Genomic DNA, 12,271 nt, shown 5'->3' with positions numbered 1-12,271 from the left:
CTCCCCTCCTCCCCAACGGCGGCGCGGCCCCGGATCCCACGAGCAGCCACCGCCTCCCTCCCGCTGAAACCACCGTAGTGGTGGCCTCTCCCCCCTGAATCCATCACGGTGGCGACCCCACCCCTGGATCCACCTAGGTGGTGGCCTACCTCCCCCTGAATCCACCATGGCGGCACCCTCCTCTGCGGGCCGTCAACCTCGCGCGCACCATTGCCCAAATCCTCCCTCGCTATTGTCCCGGCTACAGCGGCACCCTCCTTCCAATGGGCCCATCCACCTCCTCGACCGACGACGCGGATCTGACGCATGTGTCCTCCCTGGATCCAACGTCATCCGAGGTGTGCGTGAGGGCAGGTCGCGACAGCGCCCTGGGAAGGTCGCGGGCAACCCCTTGGGCAGGTCGTGCGCCACACCAGGCCGAGTGCCTGACACTGGCGGTGAGGAAGCAGAGCAAGGGCGTCGGTGGCTACCTCGTCAGCACCTGGTGGTAGAAGAACTTCTGGCTCCTCGCTTGACTTGCCCATCCACCATGTCCACCACGATGGTGTTTTGTAATGTTTGCTGCTAAGTTTGTCTGTCCAGTTCCTGTGTGATCCTCATATTTTACTCTCGTATATCTGTCCCATTATGTGCTTTTTAACCTGTCGATCGAGTATAAAAAATAAAAAAGATGTCCATGTGTGCATGCAGAGCATGCAGCCATGTCGTGTGTCGCTGCGGTGGATCATGCACGCTGCTGCCCCATCGTGTTGTGAAGTGTAAAGTCTGAAAGAGTCCTAGGATTTTACCCTCCTACAGCCTTGCTGTCTTTTCAGTGTGTGTAATTTGTAGTACCAACTTTTTTTTATCTTTACTGCCGCGAGACTGTAATCTGTACCTGTTGTACCATCATCGTGTTGTGTTGCGCAAAAGACTGATGCTGTTGTTGAGTGCTTCTTGCTTGCTCAAGTATATTTGAGGTTTTTTCCACTGCAATGGTTTGCACTGTGCACCTATGTCCCAATGGCTTGCACCAAACAAAGCCACCACAATGGCAGATGAAAATTGGAAATCTAAAAGGAATGAGCACATAAAAAATATACTTGAGCACTCATCTGAGTTAAAATTTAAATAATTGGGCGGTTTGATGTTTTTCACATAACTAAGACTTGAACCGTTACTAATGAATAACACCAAGAAATCCAAATTGAAAAAACCAAGAAGTTCAATTTTAAAAAATAGAATAGTACAATGTATATGAAAGACTCAGATTTTCCTCGATACTAAATAATAAACCAAGAAGATATATTTAAAAGAACAGAGCAACTCAATATTTATTGCAAAAAACTCAAATTTTTCCTGTTACTAATGAATAAACCAATAAGTTCGGTTTGAAATAACGAAGAAGTTTGACATTTACTAAAAAAACTCCAATTTTTCACATTTCTAGAAAATACACAAAAGAGGTTCAAAAAATTGAAAAAACTCAGATATTCTCACGTAACCGAGAGAAGTTCAGGTTGATAACTGCCAGAAGTTCACGTACTACACAGTGTGCATTTTGTATGAAACGAAAGAATAAAAAAGCAAAGGCTAAAAAGTTTTTTTGCTGGAAGTTCAAGTGCTCAGCCCGAGAAAGTTCAAAAATTCTTGTGAGAGGTTGAATAAAAATACGTGACAGAAGTTCAAGGTGAAAACAATGACAAGTTCAACTACTGCAAGGGATGCATTTCAAATGAGAATAAACGTATAGAAAATTAAAAGCTTAAAAGGTTTGTTGAAAGAAGTTCAAGTGCTCTGTCCGGGGAAGTACTAAAATTCTTACAAGAGAGGTTCATCTTGTATTTCCATGTTCAATTTTTTCTGTATAAAAATCGAATACAATTCTTTACACAAAAATATAAAAAGGTGAAGTTCAAATTGAAATAACATAGAAGTTCAGAGTTTATTAAAACCTAGGATTTACCTTTTCAAAAAATAAAAAGCACAACGCCATTTTTTTGCAGTTTTGAAAACAACCTCATAAACGTAAAAATGGTTGCTAGAAGTTCAAGTGCTCGGCGAGGGAAAGTTCAAAAATTCTTGTGAGAGAGATTCACCGTGTATTTAGATGTCCAAAATACATAAAAAATATGTTGTTTTTTGTGTTTTAAAATAATTCTCTCAAACCAGAGAGAAGTTCAAAGTGATAACAACCGGAAGTTCACGTACTACATGGTGTGTATTTCATATAAGAAAAATACAATAAAGTGAAGCAAAGTGAAGTTCAAACAGACATGCCTAAGAAGTTCAACTACTTCACGCAGTGCAAAAAACATTACGTAAAAAACAACACGTCAAAAACAAAGTGAAGTTCAAACAGACATGCCCGAGAAGTTCAACTACTTCACGCAGTGCATTTCCGTTCACGATGAACGCAGAAATCATGATCTCGCCATTTTCTAATTTACCTCAAAACGGCAGGAATATTATTTGTGTAAATTCAAGTCCTCGGTCGGAGAAAGTTAAAAAAATATTGTGAGAGAGGTTTGTACAAAAAGCATATCATTTGTGTAACACTGACGAAATGGATGAGAAACTTACAAACGAGAATCGTCACAGAAGTTCAACGTGAAAACAGCAGGAAGTTCACCTACTACACTGAATGAATTTGAGATGAAAAACTTTTAAAATCATCGCGAGTATGAAAAAATGATCAACACGGGAAATTTGCGTGTTTACAATAGCTTTTCATCGGTATATCACTTGCTCAATTCTAGTGAGTGGATGGAGAGCTACGAGCAGTGGATGAAGAGCTACGAGCAAAAAAATCATGTGAAAAATAGAGTGAAGTTCAGGTACACGCACCGAGAAGTTCAGGTTCTTCACGCGGTGCATTTTCGAAGAATCTGTTTCGCGATAGAGGCAGAACGAATGATCCCGCCATTTTCAGAATTACTTTAAAACGGCTAGGAATCAGAGAAAACCATCAACATGAAAAAGTTTCGCATTTTCTGTAGCTTTTCAACGGTATATTATTTGCCCAATTCCGATAAAGTTCGTAGAAATTACGGTGAAAATACGTTTTTCGCCATTTTTAAAACTGACTTAAAACCGCAAAGAATTGGGAGAAATAATACATACCAAAAAGTTTCGCATTTGTTTAAGCTTTCCAACGCCATATAATTTGCTGCATTCGGACGCACGGTTAAAAAATTAGCTCGAAAATACGAACTCGGTAGGACTTGGACAATTTTCTAAATTACTCTTAAACCATTCAAAATTAGAAAAAATCTTTCAAGATGAAAAAGTAGCGAATTTTCATAAGCTTTCCGACGCCATATCATATGCCTTCATTGGATTAGCCGTTTAGAAATGACATCGAAAAAACGAACTCAGCTGTTCGGTTTATGAAATTTTACGTTTTTTAAAATTACTCCTTAACCATAGGGAATTAGAAAAAACTTTCAACATGTGGAAGGAGCGGTTTTGCAGCAGCTTTCCAATGCTATATTATATGCCTCATTCCGATAAACAGTTTAGAAATGCGATCGAAAATACGATTCACATTTTTTGTGTGAAGAAAAAACGGTTTTCAAAACTGCTCTTAAACTGCTTACATTTTGCGAAAAATTTAACTTGGGTCTTGATACTTGTGTCCATAGCTTTCCAATGGTATATATCAAGCCCTATTTGGGCAATGTTACGGGAAGTTCAACCTAGCACATGGGGAAGTTCAGGTCGAACAACTCAGGCAGTAAAATCCCAAAAAAACGCGAGTTCTTCACGACCCGAGTGCAAAATCCACCTATGAGCGAGATTCCTATCTAAAATGAGTATTTAGTTGCTAAAAATCGTTTGAAGATTACACTTACATCACATGGAACACGACTAACCAGAAAAACTCGCGGTAGAAGGCACGGTTGCGAAGATAGCCCGAAGGTCGGGTTCGTACAGAGAGAAGTTCAGGCGCGTTACTCAAGCAGTTCAGATTGTGATCAGAATATTATTCTGATCCCATGATCAGAATAGTGTTTATGTGTGTGTGTGTCTATATATATATATAAAATAAGGAGGCACTTGCGTACGTGAGGCTATGGACCTGGTGGGTCCCCATTGTCATCCTCTCCAAGTAAAGTCATCTCCTCGCCCGCGCGCGCTTTCCGCCCGAAACAGTCAGCGCCGCCCGCCCCGCTTCCTGGTGCAGGCGATTGCTCCGCCTTCAAACGACACAAGTGTCGTCCGTCTGTCCATCTGCTGCACACATTAATGATACGCGGTTGCCGAGGCGGCTACTCCGGCACCACACGTCCGTCCCTCCGCCCGCCCACCATTGCTATATAAACTGCTGCGCCGGCCATAGCCGCAGTCATCCGCATACGTTCCCTTTCTCCTGTACACACCACTACTGCCCACCATGGCTTCCTCGCGCTCCAGCGCTCTTCGGGATGGGCAAATGACGAACGACAAGGAGATGGAAGCCATTGCTGCCGACCGGCTGGCCGGCAGGCAGCCGGAGGACGATGATATCCCAATGGAGAGCACGGTAGTCGATGATCCGGTGCCAACCCCCTCCTCCACGCCATCCTCGCCGGTGCATTGCACCATGACCATCGGCGAGGCCCATGCCCAATATATGGACAGGGTGAGGCAGATGCGTGAGGATCAGTTCCGGGAGGCGCAGGCCGACGCCGCCTACAACCACCATCTCCTCTAGGAGCACCTGCAGGCGGAGGAGCAGATCGCCATAGAGCGGGCGGAGCAGAAGGCGCTGCTCAACTTGTACCGCTCCGCCCGCAAGGGCCGCCTCGAGCGCTGGCGGTACCGCATTATGCGGGTGGCGGAGCCTGCGGCCGCCTACAAAGAGGCTAGCAAAGAGGGCGATGAAGTGGGCGAGGCACTGTTTGGCGAGACCGAGGACGAGGCAGAGGACAATGCTGGCTCCGACGAATCCCCGCTCCGCAGGCGTCGACGAGGCCCCGCGGCACCAACAACGAGGCAGAGGACACCGCCGGCTCCGCCGAGGCCCCGCGGCGCCAACAACGAGGCAGAGGACACCGCCGGCTCCGCCGAGGCCCCGCGGCGCCAACAACGAGGTAGAGGACACCGCCGGCTCCGCCGAGGCCCCGCCCCACCAACAACGAGGTAGAGGACATCGTCGGCTCAGCCGAGGCCCCACCCTGCCGGCAACGTGGGGGAGGATTTCCACCGCTCCGTTGAGGCGCCGCCCGCCGGCAACGAGACAGAGGACATCGCCGGCTCCGCCGAGGCCTCGCCCCGCTGCCAATGATGCCGCGCCACACAGAAAACAAGGAAGAGTAGAACACGGTAAGTCGCCGCCGCTCGGGTCCAAGTAAGGCCACTGCTGCTACCATCCGGTTGAAGCCAAGCTTGTCGGGTTGACCATTGACGGCCGGTTAGCTTCTTGGCGGCGACGTGGAGTCTGAGAGCTGCGCTGGAGAAGAATGCTGCTTCTACTTAACTGCTGGTGCAGTTGGCTGACTGACACGTGGGCCCAACAGGCCACATGTCAGTTATGCAACTGCACCCGCAGTTAAGTCACTGAAGCTTCTGTTCGGCTTAGCGGGACACAGGTGGGTAGCTTCAGTTAATTAATTATACCTCCAGTGCACCCCTTTTTAGTTGAAGAATGTATGAAATTTAATGAAATCTGGCATGTTTATATGAAATCCGACCGTGTATGAATGAATTTATTTCGATTAGTTCGAATTCCTGTATCACTGGCATTGGATGAACATGCAAAACAATATGTACTAGCATTATTCCCAAGGTGATCACCTCGTTTGCAATAGTTTCACATGTACTCCCTCCGGTCCTTTCTAGTCTGCATACAAGTTTTGTCTGCAGTCGACCAATCTTATACAAAAAGTATGCACTTTCACAATGTGCGAAGTAAAAAGGAACAGAAGGAGTACAAAGAGTTTGAGCAGCTTTTTAGTGTTTCTGTACATTGCAATCAAACACACAGGCCTGGCAATTCATAGAGAACATTCAAAACAATCGATGATTATGCATCTCAGTGACTCACACGCCAGAGGCAATATTTACTTCACAACTAAAGAATAAAGAAAAAAATTGATCGACGCTGCTGACAACAAAGGGCGTCCCATTCAAAAATATCAAACGCATGTCTTGCTAAAATCAATGTGCAAAATTTGACAAGGTTGTCCCATTCCAAAATATCAAATGCCTACGATTGTGGAATGGGCAGGGTTTGCCATTAGTTCGGACATTGACATGGCACCTCGTGCTAAATAAACCAGCTGTTCTTTTTGTGCAGTTCCACCAAAATCAACCAAATTCGCGCGTAGCTTGTATGATTTTGCCCTTATATGTTGCAACGCCTTGAACTTATTGGCACCTCCTTTCTTGTGGTGGAAATGAATGCTTCGATGTATTCATGAACATTTTGTGCAGTTCCCATTGAAATCAAGCTGAGCACCCCTGTTTGCACAAATACAAAAAGTGATTAGTATAAAGCAAACTGTACTATGAATTGACAGTTTCAACAAGCACATACATGGTCCATGTAGAGCACACTTTTAGAAAAATGGAACTCACTAGAAAGAATCCTAGAGCAACATTGTACTCGCGCATCACAGCAAAAAATGGAGATTTGTCAGTCCTTCTGAGCTGAAGTTAGTTTGGTCTTGTGGGGAGTAATGTAACCATCCTTCAACTGCTCTTTCTGATGAGAAGATAGACAGGGCTTCTTCATCCTGGCATAATCGGAACTAGTCACTTCACATACTCCATATTCTTCTTCAGAGGAAGATGATCCTATTGCGCAAAGACAAGAGGACTACTAAATGCTAGCATCCCCGTTTGCTCGAAAAAAAGGAAAGGAAATATTTAAAACAGCACAGATGAAGCACTTCTCAAGGACAATACCACTTTTTCATGACAGTATCTAAACAGTAGCACAACACCAATAGAGATGACAAAGCTCAATCATATGGATGAAATCAGTGGGCGAGTACCAACCTTTGTCAGGAGGCTTATTGTGTAGAGCATATAGATGAAGCACTTCTCCGGAACCATCTGTTGCTATCTACGGTGGTGGCCATGCTTACTATATACTCCTTGATTAGTTTAATGTTTCCAACATCTTCTTGTGAAGTTCCACTAAAATATATGGTATCTTCAAAGAAGATCCCTGTTTGCACAAGTAGAGATAATTACGTATTACATTAAGAGTGGCATCAAATCAGTGGCAAAACAATTGCTCGTTCCAGCCATAGCAATAAATTAAGATGCAAAACTATATCATTACTTGTGTCATCACAGTTCCAGTGCTTCATTACAGCACCGGGAGTTGATTTTTGTTTTTCTTCCGCTTGTTCTTCCCCTTCATCACTTGGTTCAATAACAGACAAGCTTCGCCTTCAATGTAAGATTTGGCATGTCAATTAGGGAGCACAAGTATAGTACTAAACTTAATTTTCTTTTGAAAGTGGCAAAATACAGGCCAGCAGTTGTGAAATATCCTTATCTTACCTCAATGGGATATTACGGTGCACATATAGATTGGAAGTCTTGTCTCTCCATTTGTGCAGTTCACTAAAATCAAGAAACATTATCGTACAAGTAGCACAACATATGAAAGCACACTGCAGAATCATGTGAAAGAAGGCTAGTAGTGACCTCTCGTGATGCAGAATTCAAACAACTCACAAGAAGAAGATCTGAACCAAATTCGCCTTAACGGGTAGGAAGTAAGATCTCCTCTTGTGCAGTTCCACTAAGATCAAGAAATCAAGCAACGTTGTCGGTGTGACATTTTGGTTGAACTGCACAAAACACTCTTAAAACAAAAGTGTTTTGTGTAGTGCAACAAAAGGTCACAATGGCAACAAGGTGAAGTAGCTAACCCTGTTTACATAGAGGTGCAAAGGAAACAATTAGTGGTCAATAACGGTGGATGACACAGAAGCCAACAAAAAGAAGCATCTACCTTATCTAAATGGGAAAGAAAGCAAGACAGTAGCATTTCTCAAACGGTGGCATTGATTAATATTAACATTATAAAATTTGTTAAATATGTAATTTGCTTTTAACTGTGGCATTGCATCAATTTTCCAGCGGCATTATTAGAGGGTGTTTGTTTACAGGGACATTTTGGTGTAGGGACTAAAAAAACTCCATGTCAGTCCCATCTAAACCAAACAGGAGGGACTTTTAGGGACTAAAAGTGGGCATTTGGGACTAAAGAAAGAAGACCCCGAGGGAGTCTTTTTGGGACTTTTTCCAACAGTTGCCCCTGCCACGCATCGCACCTTGTTTCTATTAGTTCATTACTAGGGGTAACATGGTCTTTTAGCATGTCATTTAATAACCTCTAGTCCATGTTTAGTCCCTGGAACCAAGCAGGTAGGGACTAGGGAGTTTTTAACCAAACAGGGCCTTAGATTAACAACAACTAATGAGTTGCACGAGACAGTGGACGCACCAGCACCATGTGCATCTACCGGTGTACTGTGGTCATGCACAGTCTATTGCAACAAAGAACAAACAACCAAGGAGCATATTTGTGTTGGTCCCAGTTTTGTTATCTTTAGACACCTTTCCCTATGTGAGTGCAGCAAATCTAGTCCTGCTCAAACTCTACAGCCTTGTCCCTTCCTTTCCTTTTTGAACTAGTACTTTCGCCCCTTCCTTTCCTCTTTGAACCACGTCCTAGATTTATGCGATACAACTTTCCCCACTACTTTCCCCCATTCCTTTCCTCTTTGAACCACGTCCTAGATGCATGCTATACAACTTTCCCCCTTCATTTCCTCTTTGAACCACGTTTTAGATTCATGCTATATACAACATTTCCCACTACTTTCCTCTTTGAACCACGTCCTAGATTCATGGTATACATGCAGCTAGAGCAATGCATGTGGAGTAAGTAAATTATACCTTAAGGTTCTTGGGGCATGGTATGGTGGGCGACGGGACAACGACGAAGAAGAAGGGGTCGGAGGCCCTCCCGTACCGCTGCTGGGTGGAAAGTGAACAGTTGCGCCGGTAGTGGATTCCCTCCCTCGCCGACGACGACAGCGTTAAGCCTCCTTCCCTTCTCGGCGGACGGATCTTGCCGGCTCTTTGAGCAGCAGTGAGGGGAGAGAGAGGCCAACAAAGTCTTGTTTAGATATGGAGAGGGCGAGAGAGTGTGAAGAGAGCAACTACAAGCGCTGAGGCTCCAGCGGGAGAGGGCGAGAGAGTGTGAAGAGAGCAAGTACAAGCGCTGAGGCTCCAGCGGGAGAGGGCGAGAGAGTGTGAAGAGAGCAACTACAAGCGCTGAGGCTCCAGCGTGTATATATATACTGGAGAGAGAGTGTGAAGCGTGCAAACCCTAGAAAACATTTTGACCAGTCAAATAATCCTCCTGGCACAAATTATGCTCAAGTGTAGTTATCGAACCCGAGACCTCAAGTTTGATGAGCGAACAGGCCCTAAGTTACTCCCCACTATGACCAGCCTAACATGCACACAAATTTTGGGCACTTGTATTCGACTTAAGTCAGTGTGCCACCGTATCTCGTATACTTACTACTCCCTCCATCTAGGTGTAATAAGTCACGTTAGAGGGTGCAACGGGACCAAGGTGCGTGCGTGTGCGTGTGTGTGTTTAACAGCATGTGTGTGTTAGAGAGTGCGGACAGCTGCCACGCCCGCTCCTGACCAGCCTGGCCCACCCAAAGCCCCTTCATCGCCCGCGCGCACTTCCCGCCTGAAACGGTCAGCGCCGCTCCAATGAATCGGTGCCGCATTCATGCCCGGGCAAAGCGGACGCGACCTCTCACTAGCGCAAGAGTGATGGTTGCTTCGTCCGTCCCACTTACTGCTAGGTGTATGTGATTTGACGGCTCATTGGTCTTTATTACTGAGGTGGTAGGACTGCTGGATGTCCCACGCTTTCAGCGAAAGGAGGTACTACTGCTACTAGATTACAATTTTCTCCATTCTTACAACGGAGGAGTGCAAGAGCAGTGAAAACACGCAGGCTCAGTGATTACATGGCCCACCTCACACTATCACCGTGCGACACCTAACTCTTTACATAGTACTCCCTTCATTCCTAAATATTACTAGATGAGTCCCCGCGCGTTGCCGCGGAACAGCGGTATATCTCTCTGTGCAAAATTATCGATTTCATAGAACTAAAAAAACTCTATAACTGCATACAAATGTGGTAGCCAAACTAAATAAACTCCCATCATCATTTAGATCATCCCACGTAAGGAAAAAAGATCAGCCAACTCCTACTGCATAATGGGATTATATTTTTCTTTTTGACATGTTAATGGGACTTAAAAGCTCACTTACATGCATGCTACCGGTGCATGCTTGCATGCAGACATGTTGATGTGATTTAAAACCCACTCACATGCATGTGCCATGGTATTTCTGCATGCTTGCATGTGGCTTAGTGCGGAGCCTCTCAACGTCTAGATCAGACGACTATTATGGACTGATTTACTTCATCTAACGGCTACATCAATTTTGATGATGTGGCTCAAGGAGAGGATAGAGAATTCCTAGTAGTGGGGGCTAGCTATTACTAGTAGATAAGTCTTTGTAGAGATTCCACTAGGTGAACTACATACGGAACAAAATGAATGAATCTACACTTAAAATGCATCTATATACATCCGCATGTGGTTCATGGTGAAATCTCTACAAAGACTTATATTTAGGAACGGAGGAAGTACTAGTATAGTACATACTGTAATTTATCAGCGAGATAAATTTGTACAATGCTATGAAGCTTCCAGCTTCTGTTACATGTATCTTACGTCCATGGTTGCCCGTTGCAACATTTCATCAAATACAAAGGAGACTAACATGCATGCTATTGCATCTCAATGATTGACAGATCATAGCAAATATGTACTCCCTCCGTTCCAAAATAAGTGTCTCAACTTTGTGCAAACTTTAGTACAAAGTTGTACTACTACTAAAGTTGACACTTATTTTGGAACAGAGGCAGCTAAAGAAAAAAATGATCCATGCAGTCCCTAGCCCTTGAACCATGAACCGTGACCAGGCTTCAATTTGCTGGAAACATTCAAGCTTCCTAATAAATGAAGTTTGCAACCTTTTGACCATCAGATCATTTTGTGCAGTTTCACCAAAATCGAGATGAGCATCCATGTGGCAAAGGAATTGAAGAAGCGTGATTAGAATAAGATTACTGGGACTAGTTGATAAGACATAAACTCATCACAAATATAGTACGTAGAAACCAGTAGAGGTATCAGGTATGTGCGCGGTAAAGAAGTAGAGAAATATCAACAGGGAGTGATGTGGGCAGCTGGAGCAGTGGTGCAAGCCGGCTGTAAAGGGAGTTGTACCTGAGGGACGTAGCTCAGCCTTGAGGAGGGCGGCGGGAGGCGACAACTGCCCACGTCGCGCAGTGAGCAAGGGACGAAGGCAACCTCACCGGCTTTGTGAGAGAGAACGGCGGGGACCCCTGATCGGTACGTGCCGACAGTGGGTTTTCACCGTCGGTGACGGCCACCGCATCTACACTAAGCATCCACCCCTTCCCCAAGCGGATGTGATCCGCCGGGATGTTAGAGATGTGGCCACAGTCGTTTTGTGCGAGAGAGTGTGAAGAGAGCAACCCTAGCAAGCAACCGTGTAGGCTGGCCCGTCCTGACTATGTATATAGAGGAGCGGTTTCCTTTTCTCTCCATATGAACCTATCATATTGCGTACGTGCAACTGAAGAAAAAAAACTTTATTTATAAATGACGCGACACCTACTACTCGTTCTCCTATAACCTTGCGCTTGGCATCTCCAAAATATTAACCTTGCGATTGGCTCTTCGCCTCTTCGGGAAGTCGAGCAATAATGGTAGTGCAGTATATATCGTTATGGCTATATGAGACCGAATGAATTGTTGCACGTCCACCACATGGGCAAGGGTCGAGGGGCGAGGGAGAGTGCTACATACAGAGAAAAATGAGTGAATCTACACTCTAAAATACGTCTATATACATCAGTGTTTGGAGTATGTACTAGTAGTTCATATTGAAATCTACTAAAGGACATATATATTCCAAACAATATGATATAATCTCTATAACCAAGGTAGTAGGGATGAGGAGTAAACGGAGGGAGTAGTAAATTTTTCTCCTCGTCCTGCGAGCCACCGCGCGCATGGGCGAGGGAGCGGGCGTAAGGCGGAGCAAGCTTCACCTCATCCTGCGAGCCACCGCGCCCGTGGGCGGGGGAGACGGCGTACTAAGCAAGCTTCTCCTTGTTCTGCGAGTTGACGGGACACATCAAAAGTACTCC

Source organism: Triticum aestivum, chromosome 7B (genome assembly GCF_018294505.1).
Source record: "Triticum aestivum cultivar Chinese Spring chromosome 7B, IWGSC CS RefSeq v2.1, whole genome shotgun sequence".
Lineage (NCBI taxonomy): Eukaryota > Viridiplantae > Streptophyta > Magnoliopsida > Poales > Poaceae > Triticum > Triticum aestivum.
This window is presented reverse-complemented; position numbering follows the sequence as displayed.